Here is a 20,168-nt window from a genome sequence, read left to right on the forward strand (position 1 = left end):
CCGGACGAGGAAGCCCGCATCCTCAGAAGAGCATTCAGACGTGAACGAGTCTTCAGGGACAGCTCACATCCCCTGGCCTTTGGAGATGACTATCTCATTGAGAGATACAGATTTTCCGTTACTGGATTTCCAGGTCCAGTTTTCTGAGTGTCCGGCGTTTAATCTCAAGATCCAGCTCCATTCCTTGGAGCTTGCTCTTTTTGAGTCAGCTTTTAACATCTGCCAGCTCTCTCTCTCTCTCCAGGTGCCCTGAATAAATCGTTCTGACAGTTTGTGAGGTCTGTAAAGGAAATGTCAGTTAGCACAGCAGGATTTGTGCATAACGTAGATTTACTTTAGCCAATACTCACAATGTTACCAGGCCGCTTAGGAGACTGTGCAGCATCCAGGTCCTGCTACACATTTTCTATTAGCACCACATCACTGACTTCATATCCTTCATGAAATAAATAAGCAGGCCAATCCCATAAAACTGACATGCCTCAAGCCTTCTGGACTCCACTGACACAGTCTCCTCATCTGCAGATGTGCATTCTGCAGCTGCAGATGTGCCTTCCCCCTGCCGTATACATGCAGCGAGAGGACTCGGATTAAGATTTCACAGAACATACCAAGCCTGTGATTTGGAGACACTGTACTAACCGGATCATCTTCTGGTGGCTCCAAAAGTGTAATTGTGTTCCCAGACACTGCAAGGTTATCCAAAGTCAGACACTATATTATATGTGATTGTGTTCCATGTGCAGTAGAATTGCAGTACTTTGTGTACCTTGTATGAAGCGGACAGTTTCTGTGGCTGGGACAGAGTCAGTTATTGTCCCTCCCTGGATCCCCTCCATCACTGGCCTCCCTTTATTTAAATGGAGGCCAGTTCCTCTGCTGGAGTCACATCCTGGCTTGGTGGGCCGCCCCCTCTGCCAGTTTATAGGCCTTTTTTTAACTGCTACAATCATACAGACATTGAACATGTCAGCAGACACCTCATCTATTCACCTCATTTGTTCACGGTTATCTACTTTGGAGTCACTTACCAGCCTGCAAAATGTTCTTATATTTAATTTTTTCTTGCTGCCAGGTCCTTTTATGGCCAGACAGGTTTGTCCTTTATGAAGGACAGAAAGATAAAATAGATAAAAACGTTACATGAGGAAAATAGATTAAATGACACATTGTGGATAATTGTTTGCACCTAATCATACTCTACATTTCCTGAGTAACATGCACCTGCTTGTCACTCTTAAAGTATACAACAGTTAGTGGATTTGAAAAGTAACTCCTTTAATTGTAGCCTAATTATGACAGTTCCAGTGGAGCACTGTTTATTAATTGTACAGTTTTTGACTACTTACGCATTGAGCCGGTCGGATATTGTCTGCCAGGCTCTCTCGCGTTCTTTACTTATGGCATTGGTATTGCCTTTTTTCCTTATAATATCCTTAACTTCGTCAGAGAACTCCGTCAGGAGCTGTAGTTCAGCGGCCGTGACATAGGACGCGCGACTTTTATCCATTTCCCCATCGGTGATTCTGTGAGCGATCGCGAGGTCTGCTTCAGTATGCCGTGCACACGCACTTATCCCAACTATCTTCACCTGGCTTAACCTAGCCGCACCTTCTCATCCTGACTCAGCAAACGTGCAACCAATTAAGCCAGGATAGGCCGCGCAAGCTAGGTCAAGCTGGGCTTGTTTAATTATCCTAGATTTCTTTATTCTGGTTTCGTGCAATACCCCTCTGGTTGCAGGTCCATGCTGACGGTCACCTGCAGGCATTTTATTCATCACAGGCCTTCCAGAAGCTCCGGTTCTGACCTGGATGAGGTGTCACATGTTTACTCACCTGAATGATACCAGAAAATAAACATGTTTGGTTTTATTCTGATCCTGCAACCTGATCCAGTGTGGTGAGAAGAAGCCCAACTACAGCAAATATTGATGACAACAAATATAACAGCAATTATACCATGGTGTGGGTGAATGCTCGATTCTGATTGGCTGGAGGGTGTCCATTAAAAAGTGATAATGGACACCTATTATTGCGCTGACTAAACAGTAGTTGGTAACCATGGCAACAGACACTCGGAGGCCAGATCATCGACTGTGATGGCACATCGCTGTGAAAGCAGTTTTCAGGCTTACTGGTCTCCGTCAGTCCAGGAGAGACGAAAACGGAGCAACATTTTGTCGTCCTGCAACGTCCCAACCAGCAGCGGTCAGAGTCCACAAACGTTAAACCAGCAGCGGTCAGAGTCCACAGACGTTAAACCAGCAACGGTCAGAGTCCACAAACGTTAAACCAGCAGCGGTCAGAGTCCACAGACGTTAAACCAGCAGCGGTCAGAGTCCACAGACGTTAAACCAGCAGCGGTCAGAGTCCACATACGTTAAACCAGCAACGGTCAGAGTCCACAAACGTTAAACCAGCAGCGGTCAGAGTCCACAAACGTTAAACCAGCAGCGGTCAGAGTCCACAGACGTTAAACCAGCAGCGGTCAGAGTCCACAGACGTTAAACCAGCAGCGGTCAGAGTCCACATACGTTAAACCAGCAACGGTCAGAGTCCACAGACTTTAAACCAGCAGCGGTCAGAGTCCACAAACGTTAAACCAGCAGCGGTCAGAGTCCACAGACGTTAAACCAGCAGCGGTCAGAGTCCACAGACGTTAAACCAGCAGCGGTCAGAGTCCACATACGTTAAACCAGCAACGGTCAGAGTCCACAAACGTTAAACCAGCAGCGGTCAGAGTCCACAGACGTTAAACCAGCAGCGGTCAGAGTCCACAGACGTTAAACCAGCAGCGGTCAGAGTCCACAGACGTTAAACCAGCAGCGGTCAGAGTCCACATACGTTAAACCAGCAGCGGTCAGGGTCCACATACGTTAAACCAGCAGCGGTCAGAGTCCACAAACGTTAAACCAGCAGCGGTCAGAGTCCACAGACGTTAAACCAGCAGCGGTCAGAGTCCACAAACGTTAAACCAGCAGCGGTCAGAGTCCACAGACGTTAAACCAGCAGCGGTCAGAGTCCACAAACGTTAAACCAGCAGCGGTCAGAGTCCACAGACGTTAAACCAGCAGCGGTCAGAGTCCACAGACGTTAAACCAGCAGCGGTCAGAGTCCACAAACGTTAAACCAGCAGCGGTCAGAGTCCACAGACGTTAAACCAGCAGCGGTCAGAGTCCACAGACGTTAAACCAGCAGCGGTCAGAGTCCACATACGTTAAACCAGCAGGGGTCAGAGTCCACAAACGTTAAACCAGCAGCGGTCAGAGTCCACAAACGTTAAACCAGCAGCGGTCAGAGTCCACAAGCGTTAAACCAGCAGCGGTCAGAGTCCACAGACGTTAAACCAGCAGCGGTCAGAGTCCACATACGTTAAACCAGCAACGGTCAGAGTCCACAGACTTTAAACCAGCAGCGGTCAGAGTCCACAAACGTTAAACCAGCAGCGGTCAGAGTCCACAGACGTTAAACCAGCAGCGGTCAGAGTCCACAGACGTTAAACCAGCAGCGGTCAGAGTCCACAGACGTTAAACCAGCAGCGGTCAGAGTCCACATACGTTAAACCAGCAACGGTCAGAGTCCACAAACGTTAAACCAGCAGCGGTCAGAGTCCACAGACGTTAAACCAGCAGCGGTCAGAGTCCACAGACGTTAAACCAGCAGCGGTCAGAGTCCACAGACTTTAAACCAGCAGCGGTCAGGGTCCACAGACGTTAAACCAGCAGCGGTCAGGGTCCACATACGTTAAACCAGCAGCGGTCAGGGTCCACAGACGTTAAACCAGCAGCGGTCAGAGTCCACAGACTTTAAACCAGCAGCGGTCAGAGTCCACAAACGTTAAACCAGCAGCGGTCAGAGTCCACAAACGTTAAACCAGCAGCGGTCAGGGTCCACATACGTTAAACCAGCAGCGGTCAGGGTCCACAGACGTTAAACCAGCAGCGGTCAGAGTCCACAGACTTTAAACCAGCAGCGGTCAGAGTCCACAAACGTTAAACCAGCAGCGGTCAGAGTCCACAAACGTTAAACCAGCAGCGGTCAGAGTCCACAGACGTTAAACCAGCAGCGGTCAGAGTCCACAGACGTTAAACCAGCAGCGGTCAGGTTCCACATACGTTAAACCAGCAGCGGTCAGGGTCCACATACGTTAAACCAGCAGCGGTCAGGGTCCACAGACGTTAAACCAGCAGCGGTCAGAGTCCACAGACTTTAAACCAGCAGCGGTCAGAGTCCACAGACGTTAAACCAGCAGCGGTCAGAGTCCACATACGTTAAACCAGCAGCGGTCAGGGTCCACATACGTTAAACCAGCAGCGGTCAGAGTCCACAAACGTTAAACCAGCAGCGGTCAGAGTCCACAGACTTTAAACCAGCAGCGGTCAGAGTCCACAGACGTTAAACCAGCAGCGGTCAGAGTCCACATACGTTAAACCAGCAGCGGTCAGGGTCCACATACGTTAAACCAGCAGCGGTCAGAGTCCACAAACGTTAAACCAGCAGCGGTCAGAGTCCACAGACGTTAAACCAGCAGCGGTCAGAGTCCACAGACGTTTAAACCAGCAGCGGTCAGAGTCCACATACGTTAAACCAGCAGCGGTCAGGGTCCACATACGTTAAACCAGCAGCGGTCAGAGTCCACAGACGTTAAACCAGCAGCGGTCAGAGTCCACATACGTTAAACCAGCAGCGGTCAGGGTCCACAAACGTTAAACCAGCAGCGGTCAGAGTCCACAAACGTTAAACCAGCAGCGGTCAGAGTCCACATACGTTAAACCAGCAGCGGTCAGGGATTGAGGAGATGGTCACACAGTGGGCGTCCTACTGCAGAGGGAACATGTGGACGAAGCTCATCCAACCAGCCTCCAGGACACCAGGGTCTACATGAGAGGTTAGTTCTTCAGATTAATGACAGATGTACGTTCATCCTTTCTTCCAGGGTTAACTCCGTGATGCACACACATCCATCTTAGACACAACATGGCTGATCTTCTTGTAGGACAGTTCTTTGTGACTGGTGGTAGTTTCTTTTTATTCTAAGTGGTCCTTCAGATGGAATTTATTTTAAGGTAACAGAGTTGTATATTTGATAAATTGTGATGTGTTAAAACTAGACTTTAATTAGGCTGGGTACTTTCCTAGCTGGGGTTATTATTGTAACTGGTTTAATCTTCATTTTCTACCAGTTGCAGATGGTGTAATCTGTCGGGTGGAGCCCTCTGCCATAACATCTCCATGTAGTTGTAAGATTTTCAGTAATGGGTCGGAGTAGAACTTGTTTATTTAATTTGCATTACAGGAGGATGAAGACACCTGGTCAGCTGCCACCGAGAGGGAGGGTTCAGAGAGACCTGTCTATCAGTTAATCATTGTGTGGGACGATAATATAACTTCACCTTTTTCTTTAACAGATCAATGTTGGAAGTGACCCGAGGAAGCGGGTCCATCCACCTCCACAGCCCAACTTACTCCAGCAAGCTGCTGTTCGGCCTGCGGCTTACAGTGAACCAAGACCTGGAACAGCTGACAAGCTGCACCTCCACCAACAAACAGAAACATCACATGTAGAAATGGAGCACATGAGGTTGCAGATGAAAGAAACAAATGTAGAACTGCTGGAACACGAGTTAAAGGTGGTGAGGAACCCACGGCTGGATCATATAACGTGTTTTACCAGGACAAGAATCACCTGCTAACTACTGTACTGCATTAATACCTGCAGGGAATAAAGAAGACTTCAAAAAACAAAAAAGCACTTTATGTCTTTATTTCTTTATGTCTTTGTGTCTTTATGTCTTTATTTCTTTATGTCTTTATTTCTTTATTTCTTTATGTCTTTATGTCTTTATTTCTTTGTCTTTATTTCTTTATGTCTTTATGTCTTTATTTCTTTATTTCTTTATGTCTTTATGTCTTTGTGTCCTTATTTCTTTATGTCTTTATGTCTTTATTTCTTTATGTCTTTATTTCTTTATGTCTTTATGTCTTTATTTCTTTATGTCTTTATGTCTTTATGTCCTTATTTCTTTATGTCTTTATGTCTTTATTTCTTTATGTCTTTATTTCTTTATGTCTTTATGTCTTTATTTCTTTATGTCTTTATTTCTTTATTTCTTTATGTCTTTATGTCTTTATTTCTTTATATCTTTATGTGTTTATATCTTTATTTCTTTATGTCTTTATATCTTTATGTCCTTATTTCTTTATGTCTTTATGTCTTTATTTCTTTATTTCTTTATGTCTTTAGTTCTTTATGTCTTTATTTCTTTATGTCTTTGTCTTTATTTCTTTATGTCTTTATTTCTTTATTTCTTTATGTCTTTATTTCTTTATTTCTTTATTTCTTTATGTCTTTATGTCCTTATTTCTTTATGTCTTTATTTCTTTATTTTTTTATGTCTTTATTTCTTTATGTCTTTATTTCTTTATTTCTTTATGTCTTTATGTCTTTATTTCTTTGTCTTTATTTCTTTTTGTCTTTATGTCTTTATTTCTTTATGTCTTTATGTCTTTATTTCTTTATGTCTTTATTTCTTTATGTCTTTATGTCTTTAGTTCTTTATGTCTTTATTTCTTTATGTCTTTATGTCTTTATTTCTTTATGTCTTTATGTCTTTATTTCTTTATTTCTTTATGTCTTTATTTCTTTATTTCTTTATTTCTTTATGTCTTTATGTCCTTATTTCTTTATGTCTTTATGTCTTTATGTCTTTATTTCTTTGTCTTTATTTCTTTTTGTCTTTATGTCTTTATTTCTTTATGTCTTTATGTCTTTATTTCTTTATGTCTTTATTTCTTTATGTCTTTATTTCTTTATTTCTTTATGTCTTTATTTCTTTATTTCTTTATGTCTTAATGTCTTTATTTATTTATTTATTTATTTATTTATTTATTTATTTATGTCTTTATTTCTTTATTTATGTCTTTATTTCTTTATTTCTTTGTCTTTATTTCTTTATGTCTTTATGTCTTTATTTCTTTATGTCTTTATGTCTTTATTTCTTTATGTCTTTATTTCTTTATGTCTTTATTTCTTTATTTCTTTATGTCTTTATTTCTTTATTTCTTTATGTCTTTATTTCTTTATGTCTTTATGTCTTTATGGCCTTATTTCTTTTTTCTTTATTTCTTTATGTCTTTATGTCTTTATTTCTTTATGTCTTTATTTCTTTATGTCTTTATTTCTTTATGTCTTTGTGTCTTTATTTCTTTATGTCTTTATGTCTTTATGTCTTTATTTCTTTATGTCTTTATGTCTTTATTTCTTTGTCTTTATTTCTTTATGTCTTTATGTCTTTATTTCTTTATGTCTTTATGTCTTTATTTCTTTATGTCTTTATGTCTTTATTTCTTTATGTCTTTATGTCTTTATTTCTTTATGTCTTTATGTCCTTATTTCTTTATGTCTTTATGTCTTTATTTCTTTATGTCTTTATTTCTTTATGTCTTTATTTCTTTATGTCTTTATGTCTTTATGTCCTTATTTCTTTATGTCTTTATGTCTTTATTTCTTTATGTCTTTATTTCTTTATTGCTTTATGTCTTTATTTTTTTATGTCTTTATGTCTTTATTTCTTTATATCTTTATGTGTTTATATCTTTATTTCTTTATGTCTTTATATCTTTGTGTCCTTATTTCTTTATGTCTTTATGTCTTTATGTCTTTAGTTCTTTATGTCTTTATGTCTTTATTTCTTTATGTCTTTATGTCTTTATGTCTGTATTTCTTTATGTCTTTATTTCTTTATGTCTTTATGTCTTTATTTCTTTATGTCTTTATTTCTTTATGTCTTTATATCTTTATGTCTTTATGTCCTTATTTCTTTATGTCTTTATTTCTTTATGTCTTTATTTCTTTATGTCTTTATTTCTTTATGTTTTTATGTCTTTATTTCTTTATTTCTTTGTCTTTATTTCTTTATGTCTTTATTTCTTTATGTCTTTATGTCGTTATTTCTTTTTTTCTTTATTTCTTTATGTCTTTATGTCTTTATTTATTTATTTCTTTATGTCTTAATGTCTTTATTTCTTTATGTATTTATTTCTTTATTTCTTTATGTCTTAATGTCTTTATTTATTTATTTATTTATTTATTTATTTATTTATTTATTTGTCTTTATTTCTTTATGTCTTTATGTCTTTATTTCTTTATGTCTTTATGTCTTTATGTCTTTATGTCTTTATTTTTTTTATGTCTTTTTTCTTTATTTCTTTATGTCTTTATTTCTTTATGTCTTTATGTCTTTATGTCTTTATTTCTTTATGTCTTTATTTCTTTATGTCTTTATGTCTTTATTTCTTTGTGTCTTTTTTTCTTTGTGTCTTTATTTCTTCATGTCTTTATGTCTTTATGTCTTTATGTCCTTATTTCTTTATGTCCTTATTTCTTTATTTATGTCTTAATTTATTTATTTCTTTATGTCTTTATTTTTTTATTTCTTTATGTCTTTATTTTTTTATGTCTTTATTTCTTTATGTCTTTATTTCTTTATGTCTTTATGTCTTTATTTCTTTATGTCTTTATGTCTTTATTTCTTTATTTCTTTATGTCTTTATTTTTTTATGTCTTTATGTCTTTATTTCTTTATATCTTTATGTCTTTATTTCTTTATGTCTTTATTTCTTTATGCCTTTATGTTTTTATTTCTTTATGTATTTCTTTATGTCTTTATTTTTTTATGTCTTTATTTCTTTATGTCTTTATGTCTTTATGTCCTTATTTCGTTTTTTTCTTTATTTTTCTGTCTTTATTTCTTTATGTCTTAATGTCTTTATTTCTTTATGTCTTTATGTCCTTATTTCTTTATGTCTTTATTTCTTTATGTCTTTATGTCCTTATTTATTTTTTTCTTTATGTCTTTATTTCTTTTTTTCTTTGCGTCTTTATTTCTTTATTTCTTTATGTCTTTATTTCTTTTTGTCTTTATTTCTTTATGTCTTTATGTCTTTATGTCTTTATTTCTTTTTGTCTTTTTAGACACTGGGGAGGAGATGCGTGAGAAAGATGGTGGCATGTCGTGTCTCTGACTGCGCTTCCATCTTGTGTCTCAGCAGGGGGTCAGGATCTTCATTATCTCCTGCATTCAGTGGCGATGTCATGGAGAAGGACACGATAATGTCACATGCCCTATCTGGGGTGGCTCTGAGCCTACGTTGGTACTGGAAGCGGCCTTAAGCATCCCAATAGTCATCCCTGCAGTGAGCCAAGCCGGGCTCAGGATCAGGGGTCAGGGGTCAGCAAATAAGGCTGGCAGGGGTTCCCTCTGTCACCCAGCAGGTAACCATCAAACTCTCCTACAATACAGGACACAATATCACATTTTTAGCTGTGTTAGGTCAAACTAAATATTGATTTTAATGTAAATAACTCACCACGGGCAGATCTAGCGCTCTGTGTACACTCAGGAAAGACTGGAGGGTCGTCACAGACCCAGACCACTTTGCTTCCACATTACTGACGATGTGGCTGCATCTCATCTTCAAATGACAGAACTGTAATTAGCTGCTGTAGCTGTAATGTGAAGTATCTGGGTTTACAATTTACCTGCACATTAATGCTGAGGAAAGACTTCCTATTTACATAATCTCCTTCATCTCCTGGAGGAGCTGTGATAGGAACCTGAATCTATGCAGCCAATCACACCCGGAAACCCTAAAACATATCAGATTAACTGATGATTCCACACTCACAATAAGTTCATTACTGCTTAGACAAAAACCTGCAGTTCTGTGGAATTCTTCTTCTTCTTTGTATCTTGTTGGTCTTGTTAAAGAAAACCTTAAGAATGCACAAGCAAAAATAAACAGGTATTTACCCACAATATTACTTTACTGAGCTTTTCTTCTACACGTGTTCTTCTACCCGGAACACAGATGACAAGAAAACTTATCTCAGTATAACAAAATTTATTACTGATTACTGAACTGAAATGAGGAATGTGCGGAGCAGAGCTCTGGATCCTTCCGTCTAACTTTTCCTTTTCCTGGACCCAGTTTTAGCCTCTCCTAAGCTAGACAGTGATATGATGCTGTCTCTAACTTAATAATAATAATAATGGATTAGATTTATATAGCGCTTTTCAAGGCACCCAAAGCGCTTTACATTGTGAATCCATTATTCATCCACTCCTCACTCATACCTGGTGATGGTAAGCTACATGCGTAGCCACAGCTGCCCTGGGGCAAGCTGACGGAAACGTGGCTGCCAGTCTGCGCCTACGGCCTCTCCGACCATCACCGAACATTCATACACCAGCGATGCCAACACTGGAGGCAAGGAGGGTTAAGTGTCTTGCCCAAGGACACAACAACAGATGACTGCGGGAGCGGGAATCGAACCGCCGACCTTCCGATCATTGGACGACCTGCTCTACCGCCTGAGCCACTGCCGCCCTTAGTCAGCTGTGATTGGCAGGTCCCGTCCTGGTGTCCGCCCCGTCTGGCACAGGTTTCCTGTTTTCCTTTAAATCTGTCACATGCACACAGAGATGCAAAGTTCAGACATTCTGTTTCATCCTGAACTATTTTCGCTTCTTAGAAATTCCCGATGTTACAAGAATACAACATGAACTCCTTTATAGACACAAACTCTCAAACCTCGAGTCACTTTTTCTAATGATTCAGTGCTTGTGACCTTTTGAGCCCAAAACAACTCTGCAAATGTTCGATTAAGGTTATATACATGTAATTCATTCAAAGACAAATTAAAAATAATATCTAACAGTCTGTGACTTGGGAAAACCACTAAAGTGTAGAGCAAGCGTTTCGGTGTAAGAGCCTGACAGACTGCTGCCTTTAAAATATGCTGAGCGTCACCGTGCAGCAGCTCCGACCTGAGAGCATGTCCACCGTGTGTCATGTGATCAATATGAGGGCTGAGAAAAACGGTGACACTCAAACAAACACTCATGAGGGAAAAAAGAAACATCCAAGCGGGGTGGGACCACCCTTTATCTGCAGAGCCACTGGGACAAGGACACGCCGTGTCTGACACTTCCTTCCGTCTGCAGCTAAAGAGGAGGAGCTCCGGTTAGTAGAAGAAAACCTGCCAGCGAGCAGGTTAGCTTCACCCAGTCTGTTGCCATGGTAACTGACTCACTTACACTCAACTCGTTTTGTGAGACTGAAAACCCAGAGTTTCCCTGAACTCGGAGTCAACTAGATCTTAGTTTTCACCAAACCCGCTTTCTGGAACGGGGCCCTGGTCTCCATCGGGGACCGTTCTCCTGCTGGAGGACCTTCTGTCCCCTGCTGGTCTGCAGAGACGGGACGAGCAACAGACTTGTAATAGAAAGAGAGGACGGAGACCATCAGCAGCAGGGACAGCAGCAGGACGAGTCCTCGGACCAGAAGAACTGTTGGATCTGAAAGACAAATCGCACGTCACAAAAGTTCCTAACTGAAGGGACGAAGCAGAGCTGTGTGGACACACAGAACCAGTCTGGACCGGATCTCTGGCCGTTACCAGCAGCCTGTCACAGAGACGTCTTTGTGTGGATGGACGTCTGGACTTCAGCTCACCTGAGACCACGAGACGTAGCCGGCGGCTCTCAGAGGAGAAGTTGTGGGAAAAAAACATGGACGCTGTAAATGCAGCTGTAGTTGCCTTGGTGGGCGGAGCCTGCAGCAGGAAACAGGAAGTGTGCAGAGTGATTGACTGCTGGCTGGGTGTAACTGTCTCCTGAGGTGGAGGAGAGCTGGAAGAAGCCTCCTGGGCACTGAGGCTGGATGAAGCAGCTGATGGAGAACCTGGCACCCCTGGACACCTGAAACCCCTGCTCCTGGACCTGGGAGACCCCGTCAGTGGAGGACAGGGAGATGATTGGCTGATGCAGCAGGTCTGTAATGAAACAGATGATGAGTGCGGTGTAACAGCAGGTGTTAGAAGCAGAACATCCATTGTCTCACCTGAGCAGATGAGACTTCTGGTTGAGGGGACGTAAGTCGCTGTGACGCATGTCCTCAGAGCTGAGACAGAGGACACACATTCTGATATGATGTCGTCTCTGAAGACGTAGGCCCCTCTTTCATGACCACCCAGAGTAGAACCGCAGCCCAGATGTTGACAGAGATCATCGTCCGATGTCAACAGAGCCACGATGTTCTGTCCAGTCCACCGTCCTCCATGTTTCACCTGCAGATCACCTTCACAGCAACTGGCCCCGCCCACCAGACGGACCTCATCAGGCCCTGAGAGTCAATGAGAAACGGAGTCCATGAAGTACGACCGACCAGGTGTCCTCATGTGGAAATGAGGTAGGAGAGTTACCTGAGCACTGCCTCCACACTGGAACTCTCTGGTCCACGTCGGAGCCTCCACGTCTCCATAGCGCCCCCCCTGCAGGACTGAAGGAGGCCCACAGCCAAGCTCCCTGCAGACCACCTCTGCATCCTGCTGGTCGAAGGCAGCTTCACACACCGAGGACCAGGTCTGGCCAGACCTCACCTCCAGTCTGCCTGAACACAAACTGGATCCGTCCACCAACCTGATAGATCCTGGTGGAATAACAGATCAGAGATTTCTCCGTTAACGTTCCTCATGATGATGAAACCAGCGTGGAACGAAAACTCCCGAATACTCGGTTCAGCCACACACACACACACACACACACACACACACACACACTCCTCATTTCATCAACAAACTCTGTTTTATTGGGAAATGATCTACAAACATCATTTTAGTGCCATAACATCCCGGATAGAACCGTAAACCTGCTAGAAAAAGGTGTTTGTCTTACGTCTGCTGGACTTTAACAGCAACCTGCTCTCGTTTGAGGATTTTAGTGCAAAATTTAAGGTACAGACAAATCTGAGTAGAAAAAGTCTTTAATGTTGGACCTAAACGTGTCATCATGGAGCGACTCCTTCCTTCGCTTCTGGTACAAAGAAGGTGTGTCCCAATTCAGGGTCTGCACACTTTTTTTTTTTTTTATTATTATTATTTAACATATTGTACATTGAACATAACATAACTGTCAGGGGGAAGATATACAGTTTAAACAGTTTATATACAGTTGAGTTCTTTTAGGATGTTAAAAGTCCTTGCTGCTCTTTGGTTCTCCACGTCTCTCAGAATGAGTCCGTATTGATACAGTTCAGAGGTGAAATGTTCAAAGGAGGATTTTGATCCAGACCACTTAGATTTGTGAATATGGTATTTTCCAAGAATTATGAGAATCTGTATTGCATGGATGGCATTTTTGTCAAGATTATCATTTACATATTATAGTAATACATCAAATACATTAAATAGTACATTAATATTTAATTTTTTATTTATAAAGGATTGCATGTTATACCAAAAATAGAGAGAATGTGTACAATGGAAAAAAAGGTGGAAAATGGTTTCTTTGTTTAGTTTGCAGAAATCACACGTATAATCTATATTTAATTTAAATCTTTCTAAAACTTCTTTGACAGGGTAAATTCGATGTAAAATTTTAAAACATACTTCTTTCACTTTATTGTTAATACATATTTATTGTTAAGAATACCACAAGCTTTTTCCCAATGTAATTCATTAACAATGGAAGACCAAAAGAAAGTGTTTAACAGTTCAAAGAATTTCTTATTAGTCTGTTGCTACATTGTTTAGAAATAATGTCGACATCTACAATAAAAATTTGATTGGTTTGTCTAACATTAATGTCTGTGATATTACAGTTTCTAAAAAACTGAAGGGCACCAGTGGGAATAGCATCAAAAATAATAGCATATTCCTTTGGTGTGGTTGGTATCCTAAACTTATCCAGAAATTCTGAGTATGATAGCAACAAGCCATTTTTATTCACAAGTTGACCTACCAGCAAAATTCCATTGTTAAGCCACGAGTGATTAAATAGTGATTTATTTTTGTACAATATATCTTTGTTGTTCCATATATAATACCTGTGGGGGCTAAAGTTATGTTTGTATAACAAAGACCAAGCTAAGAGAGCCTGTCTATGAAAGTCAGCTAATTTAATTGGGATTTTGTCCATGCAAAAATTACATTTCAACAAGAAGTTAATGCCACCAACTGAGTTAAATAAATATATAGGAAAAGCATTCCAGACGCTATTGGGGTTCTTTAAGAGCTGTATAATCCATTTAATTTTGAATGTGTTTTTCAATATATTAAAGTCTAGGACCTCCAGTCCACCCTGATCTCTGTTCCCTCTGATAACTTCTTTTTTAAGGTAATGGGGCTTTTTCCTCCAAATATAATTGTTTAGTATCTTGTCTAACTCTTTAATAACCTGTGTTGGGACACATAGTGATAGTGAGATATAAACAGATATAGAAATACCCTCAGCTTTAGATAGTAACACCCTACCATATATAGAGACATCTCTCATCAACCACGAATTTCATTTCTGCTTTGTTTTATCAATAATGGGATTAAAATTAAGCATGTGTCGCTGTTTTATATCTTTGCAAATAACAACACCTAGATAAGTAATTTTTTCTTTAACTGGGATCCCACAATAAACAGACAGATTGCAAGATTTAACTGGAAATAAAACAGATTTGTCTAAATTCATTTTTAAACCTGAAACATTAGTAAATTCATTTATAATTGTTATGGCTTTGGAAATCTGATTTTTATCCCTCAGAAAAATTGCAGTATCATCTGCCAGTTGACAAATTTTGAATTCTTTACCGACGGCCTTAATTCCTAATAAAGGAGACTGTTTAATATGAGAAGCCATTATTTGGGTAACTAACAGAAACAAGAAAGGGGACACTGGGCAGCCTTGTCTAATACCACGTCGTATATTAAATCTTTCTGATGTACCATGCATTAACTTAACTGAACTACTACAGTTGTTATATAGTGTTTGAATAGCTTTTTGGAAATAATTTCCAAACCCAAAAAAAGAGATGGCTTTATGGATGAAATGATGTTCAGTTGTGTCAAAAGCCTTGTAAAAGTCAATAAACAAAATAAAGCTTTCATCGGGGATTAAGTTATTATAATCTATCATATCCAGTATCAGATGAATATTATTACTAATATGTCTTTTCTGCATGAAACCAGATTGTTCTTCATCTATTATTTGATGTAAGTCTTGTTTTAATCTTTTAGCAAAAATTAAGGCAAATAGTTTGGCATCATTGTTAAGCAAACTAACAGGTCTCCAGTTTTCTATGTGTAATCTGTCTTTGTTTGGTTTTGGGATTAATGTAATTACACCTTGCTTTAGTGTGTTTGGAAATTCACCCTTTTCAATTGATTCTTTAAACATGTTTAATAAGAAAGGGCTAAGTTTGGAAGAAAAGCTTTTATAAAATTCACCTGTCAACCCATCATTTCCGGGGGATTTATTTTCTTTAAGACTGCTAATACAATCAAGTATTTCAGGTAAAGATATAAGTTTATCACAGGACTTTTTGAATGTATCATCTATTTTATTAGTATGTGGTGATATATTTTGTAAGAAAGGTTCAATGGGAGAAGTGACGTGGGATGAAGAGTGTAATTTTTTATAAAATTGTGCAACATGCTGAGAAATTAATTTAGGGTTATCCGTTAATATACCATTAATTAGTAACCCGCCCAGTGTTGTATATTCAGCGTTTCTTTTCTCTAGATTAAAAAAGTATTTTGTGTTTTTTCCCCTTGCTCAATCCATTTACGTCATGATCCAATAAACGCCCCTCGAGTTTTGTCCTCATAAATTTTATCTAATTGATTTTGTAATAAATTCATGTTTAATATTTCTTGATTAGTCAAAGCTCCATTTGATTCCATTTGTAGTTTTACAATTGTTTTGATAACTTTATCTTCCTTCTCTCTTTTTAATTTTGCCAACTGTTTACCTTTTCTAATAGTAGTTGCACGAATTTCATATTTCATTAGCTCCCAAAAGTGGCCATAAGAACCTGAATTATAAGCTAGACTCCAATATTTGTCTATAATACTGCTTAATTCTAATTTAAGATCTTCATTTTTCAGTAATGAGTTGTTGAGTTTCCAATAACCAGTGTTATATTTGACTCTACAATTTGTTGTAAGGCCAAGTTTGATAGAGATAGCTTTATGATCTGTTAAAACAGCTGGTTCTATCAAAACATCTGTGATCAGATCATTAAGGTCCTTAGAAATAAGCCAAAAGTCAATCCGTGATTGTGAGGAGAAGCTCTTATTATTCCAAGTGTATATGTTTTGCTGAGGGTTTTTCTTTCTCCAAATGTCCACAAGCCCCATTCGTAAACATGAATGGTTGAGGGCACCGTCTGTGTTTGTGTTCTTTCTGTCTGCACCTTCATCCAAGACAGTATTAAAATCTCCTCCCCAAATTATTTTAGCTGATGGACAGATTGAGTACAGCTGATTAACTTTTGACTCTATATCTTGAAAAAGTATTGTGTTTGTATGTTTGTTGTTGGTGGCATAAATGTTGATCAAAATAAACTGGCTATGCTCCAGATCAACCACTAAGATAATCCATCTTCCTGATGTATCTTTCATACTGTGTAAAATCTGACCTTTAAATCTATCCTTGAGGATGGCGACCCCTGCTGATCGATTACTGCTATTAGAGAACCATATTTCATTACCCCACTGATTTCTCCAAAAAGATTCATCCTTTCAATCTGCATGTGTTTCCTGAATAAAATAAAAGTCTGCGTTTTTTCCTTTACAATAGAGAAAAACTGCTTTTCTTTTAATTAAGTTTTGTAAACCCCTGGCATTAATAGAACACATAGAAAGAGACATTAAAGAACGAAGAGGAAAAAGTAATATGAATCGGGTTTGTTAGGATAAAGAGTAATCTTACTGTACGGGCAATAAGGATCTCGCCAATTGTATGTTTAACAATAACAATTGCACAGCATATTTAACGGAATTTCTAACTGCTGTGATTTAAACGAAACATGTTTTGTACTTATATACCTTTACTTCTGGCCAGGTTGCACCTCTTTGCCATCGATAAAAGCTCTTGCACCGCTGAAGAAAGCAGACTTTCCTTCCTTTCTCGCCTTCTCCACTGTTGGCCATAGGAGGCTTCTTGCTGCTTTATCACTGGCGGTGAGATCTTCCTTGAAGTAGTAACCACGGCTCTTCAAAAAGTCATTTTGTTTTGCGTGTTTCCATGTAAGATCTCTGGCTGCTCTCGATATAAATCTGATGATGATCGGCCGTGGATTTGTGATTCTTCCTTCTCCCATCTTAAGACGACCAAGCCGGTGAGCGATGTCCACTGCTGCAGTCACCTCGCTCCTCTCCGCTTCTGGGACCACTGCATTGCAGATTTCTCTGACTTTGACTCTTACATTCTCCATTGAGTTTTCAGCTACTCCCTGGGGCGCCGAAAAGGGGGGGTAAAGGGGAAGGATTCATGGGGCCCATGAGTGACAGGGGGCCCAGAAGAGCCCTCAATGCAATTGTAATACTGACAAAATGATCTGATACTTAATGATAAACTTACAATCATGCAAACAATTTAGTCACAATGCAACGGTATCACTAAGTTTTTTTGTTTTGGAAACATTTCTGAACACTCAACCCCCCTCTATATTCCCCTTAAATGGTTCAGTCCACCTGCTCCTTCAGCTGCGAAGCAGCGCAACAGACAGACAGCAAGTGGATGCTTAGACAGCAGGATGTCTCTAAGTTAGGAAGCTTAAAACGAAAAGAAAAAAAAGCTGACGCTGGAGAGAGAACAGATGGGTGGACAGTATGTCACCCAGTTCTTTCAAAGGCGAGGTGGTCAGGTCAGTTCGTCTGATGGAAAGTTGTGGAACTTCAGCTTGTTGTCTCTTCTAAACTTTGTAAATATAAGCTAGCTCACTTTGCTCCCCATATTGGCTCATATTTCTGAATAAAACTGATTAAAAAATGATTTTATTCATTTCACAATTTTAGTCAAATAATTAATGCAAACAATTAGCAAGCAGCTCTGCTAGAAAAAATAAAATCACGCATGTTCCGAACAGAAACGAGAGCAGCCGAAGCAGATGCTGCCAGACATTCCCTCCCCACCCCTCCCCACCTGACCACGCCCCCCACCCCCCCCACCTGAACACGCCCCCCCACCCCTCCCCACCTGACCACGCCCCCCCACCCCTCCCCACCTGAACATGTCCAAGTGGCCCCTGAGGAAGGAGGTGGGCAGCTGAGTGTTGAATTAATTGATTATTGTTAAGAAAAAAAACGTATAATTGAAAAATAGTTTAGAATTAATAATATATATATTTTTTTTATTTATTTTAGACCGAGTTGAATCGTTTAGAAAATGCTCAGCTATCACTGTAATCTTAGGTCAGGTCAGTAGTTTGGACTCATCCTCCTGCTTTGCAGTAGGAACAGAGACATTTCTAGTGCAGCAGACTGGGTGACTGCTTTCAATCCAATCAGAGAAATATTTACATTTTCTACATATCAGAAGATTAACCAAAAATACAGAAAAAAAAAACAGAAATAATGATTGTGATGTTATTAAAAATTACATTACATCATTGCAGATACTATATAATTTTGTATGCCATGTACACTACAGAGCCAGGTCCAGGATCATCTTCAAGTTTGTCAGAGAGGAGAGTGGAAATGGAGGAAGACATTGAAGAGGGTACAGATTCAGATGATGAGGATGAACCACGAGAGAGTGTAGGAAGACTCAGAGAGACAGCAGAGAGTGAGAACATTGAAAATCAAGCTGAAGATTTTGAAAGTGATTCAGATGAGGGGGCCCACTTCAGTTTATTTTCATGGGGCCCAAAATCACTAGCAGCGCCCCTTGCTACTCCATATAGGCGTAGGCACCATCTTCGGCTGTATCTTTCCTGTTCATTAACTTCTGATTCTAAATCTTCTGTCTTCTTTTTTATTTCCATGTTTTCTTTTTTCAGCGCATCGTTGTCTTTCTTCAGTTCCATAACTTCATTATGGATTGAATGAAGAGCTTCGCTTATGTTTTTAATTTCGGCTGAGTTTTTCATAACCATCTTTTCAAGCTGATCAGCCCTTTCGTTGATTTTTCCAGAGAGGATCTGTACGATGTTGTTTTGCACCTCACTCAGGCTCGGCTCTTTAATGGCGGGAGAGCAGGTGTTTGCACATGAACTTTTCATTTTCTTAGCGCTTTGATTTTTACTGGGAGTGTTCGGATAAGACTCACAATCTCCTCCGTTTGTCGCTTTACAAGCGTATGAATGAGTTTCATTGATTCTTCTCTTTTCTTTTGCGAGGTCTGACTCCATGTCTTCCACAGCAGCAAGCATATCTTGTGAAAACATTTTAGCTAGCAGCGCCGATGAAAACTTGATAGCAGTTGAAGAGTTGAGTTTTTTGGCCAGGGACGATCCGTTAATAATTTAAGTTATATAAATGTTCATCTGAAAATCATTTACCTCTGTTTTGCTGTGCAACGGTGATTAAAGAATTAAGAGTTTTCGAGATTTCCTCATGCCCGTCCTCAGCTACGCAAAAACACCTCTGCTCACAGCGCCATCTTGGAACGCCCTCCGGGTCTGCACACTTCGAAGTGCCGATTCTTCGGCCACATACGTCATCGCGGTGCGCGAAGTACTGTCCCATTTCACAGAATTTGAAGGACCCTCCGAATCCACCCTTCAAATCCAGACTTTGTTTGGCCCCAAACGAAGGCTGCTGGTGATGCATCCTTCACGGCCTCTTTTCTCCCACAATTCGTTGCGCACAGGACGGTGGCGAATCAGCAACCTCAGAAGAGTCGTATTGAGTTTAAATAAAGTTTTATTTTAAAAAAAGTTCGTTTTTTTAACTACACTTTAGTATAAACGTTACAAAATCAAATACATTTAAAGCATGTTTGTTAAATGGTGACATTAAAATTCGGTAATATTTGATATTCAGTTGTAGTGTTGTGGTTTATTGTGTTGTGTTGCGGTTTATTTTGTAGTGTTGTGGTTTATTGTGTTGTGTTGCGGTTTATTTTGTAGTGTTGTGGTGTTATTGTGTTGTGTTGCGGTTTATTTTGTAGTGTTGTGGTTTATTGTGTTGTGTTGCGTTTATTTTGTCGTGTTGTGGTTTATTGTGTTGTGTTGCGGTTTATGTTGTAGTGTTGTGTTTATTGTGTTTGTGTTGCGGTTTATTGTTGTTAGTGTTGTGGTTTATTGTGTTGTGTTGCGGTTTATTTGTAGTGTTGTGGTTTATTGTTGTGTTGCGGTTTATTTTGTAGTGTTGTGGTTTAATTGTGTTGT

This window comes from Melanotaenia boesemani, chromosome 9 (assembly GCF_017639745.1).
Source record: "Melanotaenia boesemani isolate fMelBoe1 chromosome 9, fMelBoe1.pri, whole genome shotgun sequence".
Taxonomy (NCBI): domain Eukaryota; kingdom Metazoa; phylum Chordata; class Actinopteri; order Atheriniformes; family Melanotaeniidae; genus Melanotaenia; species Melanotaenia boesemani.